Source organism: Nannospalax galili, unplaced genomic scaffold, assembly GCF_000622305.1.
Source record: "Nannospalax galili isolate Female #2095 unplaced genomic scaffold, S.galili_v1.0 scaffold186, whole genome shotgun sequence".
Classification (NCBI taxonomy): Eukaryota; Metazoa; Chordata; class Mammalia; order Rodentia; family Spalacidae; genus Nannospalax; species Nannospalax galili.
In genome coordinates, this window is record NW_008358774.1 from 9,919,370 (window position 1) to 9,925,280 (window position 5,911).

General features: G+C 37.2%; 1 non-coding gene across 1 annotated transcript; it reads right to left on the reverse strand.

The window, feature by feature from the left end:
- Positions 1-2,106: 2,106 nt before the first annotated feature.
- Positions 2,107-2,241, reverse strand: LOC115068279. Its single transcript, XR_003847634.1, has one exon. It is a non-coding gene; the product is annotated as a U4 spliceosomal RNA (small nuclear RNA).
- Between the last annotated feature and the right edge of the window lie 3,670 nt (positions 2,242-5,911).

Sequence of the window (5,911 nt, forward strand, 5' to 3'; positions counted from 1 at the left end):
ACATGTATGTGCACACAAACATACACATACTAAATTATGCTATAATTACAATGTTCTGTACAGACTTGGAAATCCACTGAGCAGGAGTGACAACCTTTCTTATCCCACGTGGTCTTTTATTTATTTATTTATTTATTTATTTATTTAATATGTATGAGTGTTTTGCCTATATGTATGTAAGTACACCACATGCATGCAGTGCCTGTGAAGGCCAGAAGAGGACATTGGATCCCCTGGAACTGAAGTTATGGATAGTTGTTAGCTATCACGTTGGTAATGGAAACCAAACCCAGGTCCTCTTGTAAGAAGCAGTCAGTGCTCCTAACCACTGAGCAATCTCTCCAGCGCTCACATGATCTTTTTTTATTGTTGTGAGACAGGGTCTCAATTTAGCCCAGGCTGATCTTGAGTACTTTATGCATGTATCCAGAGATGACATTGATCTCCTGAATTCCCTGAACTCCTGATTCTCCCCCGACCTTCACCCCCCCACCCTCCCTGGGATTGCAGGTATGTACCACCAGGCCCAGCCCATATTGTTTCTCATAATATAGCTTTGTCATCTCCCTATCAAAGGGTGGAGTCTGTTTCCCTTTCCCTTAATCCCTCAACTCTGGATGACTCGGTGACCTATTTCTTAACTTTTAATTTTAAAATAATTTTAGCTTATAGAAGAGTTGCTTGTATGATATAATAGGTTACTGTTTGCCTTTCACTCAGCTTCCCATAATATTGACAGATTCTAAAACGAAGGTAATAGCAATGCTAATTTTGATCACTACAACTCAAGGTTGAAGCATAATGTCTAGGACTAAATTATAATGCTCCTTCTTAAATCCAGCTTCCCTGCAGGAAAGAAGCTCAGGAAGTTATAGAGAGGTTCACTGAGAAGAACCAAGGCCCCAACCAACAACCTTAGCTAAGCTCCCAGCTAGTAGCTATCACCAACAGAGAGCAACATGAGTCAGGCTGCTTGCATCCTCCCAGCAATCCCAATACCCTCCCTTACAATGTAGGAAAACAATCTCAGCAACCCAAAGAAATAATAAATTATTATTCATTTAGGCAAGGCATAGATGAAGATGCCAATTATACCTAGTTAGAAATTTGTTCTGTGTGGTTTTTAAAAAGCAAATCCTTGTAATCTAGTTTACCAAAAAGAAGAGGAAAGAATACAAAAGGGCTGTTTGGGTAAGCAGTTTTCTATCTTTCTAATTCAAATTCAAGTGTTAATCTCTCTACTAGAGTAAATAGAAAGCAAAGGTGTTTTTAAGTGATCAACCTTCAGCTACACCAATAGAACCTTCTAGGGCTTCTAGGGTGGATTTGAACAGTGGAGGAAGGCTGGTAAGAAGTCTTCTAAATTCTAACTTGAATCAAATAATATACATTTTACTTGTTCAAAAATTATATTTAAAAAATAATCTACAGACATCCAGTGTGGTTAGTCACATGTTTCCTCTAGGCAAGAAAATGGACAGGAATAGAGATCATCATATTAAGCAAAATAAACTAGACTCGAAAAGAAAACAATCACATTTTCTCTCATGTTGAATCTATCTTTACAGGGAAAACGAAAGAAAAAGTGGAAGAGGGAGTATTTGGGAAGAAGAATGGAGGTACAAGAGAGGGTAATGAGGGGGTGAATGTGATCGAGGCACCTTACATGCATGGAAAGTCACAGGGAAACCCATTATTTTATATATACACTAATAAACACATTTTAATAGACACGGATTTTTTTAAAAAGCAAAAATAGCACAAGCAAAAAACAAAAATAAAATTTAGAAAATATTTTTGACTGCATAGATATTAAAATACACTATTTAAAAATTGTCAGATGCAGCTAAAATAATGTTTAAAGGAAAGATTATAGTTATAAATAGCTGTACTCAAAAAAAGAGTTATTTATGCAGGTGTTAATCTTCAGAATCTAGAAAAAGACAAACCAAAAGAAAGTAGAAAAAAAATGGAATTGTAAAGAAAATGAAGTAAAGGAAATCTGTAAGATCAAAAGCAAAAGAGAAAATCAACAAGATCTTTGGATTTTTTTGAAGATCAAGAAATAATAAGCAAAACCACAAATTAGCAGTATGAAAGTGTTAACAGTGAATACTGGGACCTGGCATATAGATAGTAACATTATAATAATATGATATTTTATTGGGAAAAGTTTTCAATTAGCAATAATCATGCCTTGGATAAACCTTACTGACTATGATACTGCCACTGTGTAAAGCTAAAATATGATATTTTATGCACAGGTTTCTAGCAATGCTGTTAACAATTCTGAGCATTCAATTTTCCACAGCTAAAAATAATACATAAAAAAAAATCTGAAAAGTTGTATATTGTTTAGAGAAAGGAAACTGCAGACTCTTCCACAGTGAAAATCCCAAGCTGAGATGTTGTCTTGGAGAATTCACTGAACATTTAGAGAAGAAATATCAATTCCATTAAAATTCATATACAGACTAAGGAAAAAGAGAATACTTTATGAAGCCTTGAGTTACCAGGTCAGCTCAAGACTATTATCAAAACCCAGAGAAGACATTATTAATCTTATCTCTTATAAACAGACTTTTTTTTTAGAATCCAGTGATACATGAAATACCATCCTGTGACCTAGTGGCATTTACTCCACAAATTCAAAATTGGCTTAACAGAAAATTGATCAATTGCATGACTTCTCCAGGGAAACATCTCAGCTTGCAGCCTACCATAATGATAAAATAAAGGGAAGACACAAATAATCATCTCAGTAGAAGTATTTAAAAAAAGAATTCAACACTGTTAAAACTTCCAACAGGGGCTGGAGAGATGACTCAACAGTTAAGAGTACTGACTGCTCTTGCAGAGGAGCCAGGTTCAATTCTCAGTACCCACATGGCGGCTGCGAACCGTCCTTAACTCCAGTTCCAGGGGAATCTGAAGCTCTCTTCTGACATCCGTGGCATTGCATGACAAAGGTGCACTCACTTACATGCAGGCAATACATTCATACACATAAAATAAAAATAATAAACAAAATACAAAAACAAAACAAAAAACTTCCAACAGATGAGGTCAATAATAAAACTTTCTCAAGCTGATAAAATATATACCAAGAAAATCTCTGTAACCAATATACCGTGAAATCCTGCAAAATAAGATCAAGAAGAGGGTGTGTCTGCCCAGTGCTGTGCTTCTGGTCTTAGCTCATGTAAAATGCAATGTACCATGAAAATTAAAACTGTTGGAAAAGACGTAACTATGACTACCATTATTTCTAGATGATTCAATTTCATAATAAGAAAGTCAAACTAATCCACATAACTTTACTACATACTTTTGCTAGAACTAGCAAATCAATTTATCAAAGTTTCCAAATATAAATTTAATATAAAAAGCAAATAATAGTTCCACATACATTGCAAGAAATTATTGCAAAACTTACAATAATCCATTATAATAGCTTAAAACCAGCAAACATCTAGAAGATAATTTAGCCAAAGAAAATAAAGTCTTCTGTTCCAAAAACTGCTGATGGGAAAAAATTAAAGACCTAAATGAATGGAAAGATTTACCAGCCCATGAGTCAGATGCTGAATATTGAAACTGCTAATCCTAATTGCAAACAAAGTACTGGTAGTTTCTTGTAGATATTGGTAAACGATTTTAACATTTATATAACTGAAAATCTCCAAAATAATCTTGATAATCTTAAGAATAGAGGCAATGTTGAGGAGGTATACTAAAAGATTCCAAGGTTCATCAAAAAGCTACATCAACTAAATCAGCAAGGTTCCTATTTGGTCTAAGGATAAACCCACAGGTTAGTGCATCAGAATAGAAAATTCAGTTATTTTATGTTCAACAAAGATGATAATAAAATTCAATGTGATTTATTTCTTAGATAAATTTCAATAAATTATGATGAGGCAACTGGGTACTTATTTTTAAAAACTGAACTCCTGTCTCATACCATAGACAAAAATTAATTTGAAAGAGGTCATTGACCTAAATATGAAAACTAAAGCTATGAAGTTTTTAGAAGAAAATGAAAGTATATATTTTTAATATGTGTGTGTGTATGTGTGTGTGTGTGTGAGAGAGAGAGAGAGAGAGAGAGAGAGAGGGAAGAGGATTATGCTCATGTGTGTGGAGGCCAGAGAGCAAACTCACATGTCATCCACCTCATTTGAGGTTGTCTCATTGGTCTGCGTCTCACCAACTGGCTGTCCAATGAGCCCCAGTGATGGTGTCTCTGCCTCTGTAGCACTGGGATCACAAGTGCTCATGAGCCACCACCACACTCAGCTTTTTACATGGGTACTGGGGATCAACCTCAGATCCTCTTGTTTGCAAAGCAGCTACTTTATTGAGTGAGCCACCTCCACAACTTCAGGAAGATCTTTTGGACTGTGAAATAAGCAAAATATTCTTAAATAAGTCACCAGGAGAACCTAATGATCTCTAGCACTATTTTAATTTTTCATATTTTATTTTTAAAATTTGTGTGTGTGTGTGTGTGTGTGTGTGTGTGTGTGTGTGTGTGTGTGTGTGTGCATACACATGCATTTCCTGGTGTGTAGAGGTCAGAGGACAATTAATGAGAGTTTATTCTCTCTTTCTATTACGGGATTAGACTCAGGTCGTCAGTCTTGTTGGCAGGTGCCTTTACCTTCTGAGCAATCTTGACAGCTAATTGTAGTGAAGCTCAAATTATGTGTTAATAACTATGGTTTTTATAGATACAGCTGGACACATCTTTCTCAACTCCCACCCACTCCAAGCTTTACTTGTGAATTGCATCCTTCCTACTAAAGGTTTTGATGCTCTAGGTCTACACTTTAAAAATGGATTTATGTATTTTAATTTTATCCATATGAATGTTTTGCCTACATGTATGTGCACCACATGTGTGTCATGCCCACAGAGGTCAGAAGAAGGCATCGGATCCTTTGGAACTGGAGTTGCTGGTGGTTGGTAATTGCCATGTGGGCCCTGGAAACCAAACCTGGGTCCTCTGTAAGAACAGCCAGTGTCTTAACCACTGACCCATCGCTCCAGCCCCAGCTCTAAACTTTGATTTGGCTGTTAACAGTATTTCTACATGGCCCTAGCTATGATTTTGTAAGAAAAGTTTCACCACCCAATCCAGTATTGTCCAAGCTCTATTTCCTTTCTACTCTGGTTGCAAATTGTCCTGTCCTTTCTAAGCTCATTTCTTTCTTTTTTAAAATTATTTTTATTTTATATGTGTGAGTGTATTGTCTGCATGTATGTAAGTGCACCATGTCAGGCAATGCCTGCAGAGGTCAGAAGAGGGCATCTGTAAAATGAAATTCACTTCTGGGAGGCCAACGCTCTACATGCTCTTGGCTTCCAGGCCTTCTGTGAGGTGCACGACAACCTTCTTGCTCCATACTATCCTTACAACCCACTGACAAAACTGACACAATACATTCGGGTTTTCTTACAGAGTTTATCATGTCCAGGAGAGGATCACTTACAAAGGCATGCACCTATGGCCTCTTTCCCTTACATCTTGGCTGAGCTTTTCAGATGGGCAGCGGCCAGAGCATTGGCCAAGATGACAAACTTCATGTGTCACCTTCCTGGCTTCTTCTGTGTCTCTCCTTAGACCTTCCCCCTCATGCAATTGAAGCTGACTGACTGGGTAGGAGGGGTGACTGTCTCCCTTCCTTTTTACAGAGTCTCTTAGGGTTTAGATATCCAGATGTTGCTAGTTTGTTCAGAGGACACGCCTATCCAACAGCATCAGATCCCCTGGAACTGGAGTTAAGGATGGTTGTTAGCTGGCATGCGTGTGTTGGGAACTGAACCTGGGTCTTCTGCAAGAGCAGCCAGTGCTCCTAACCATTGAGCCATCTCTCCAGCCCCTGAGCATACTTCTTGCTTGCAGCAA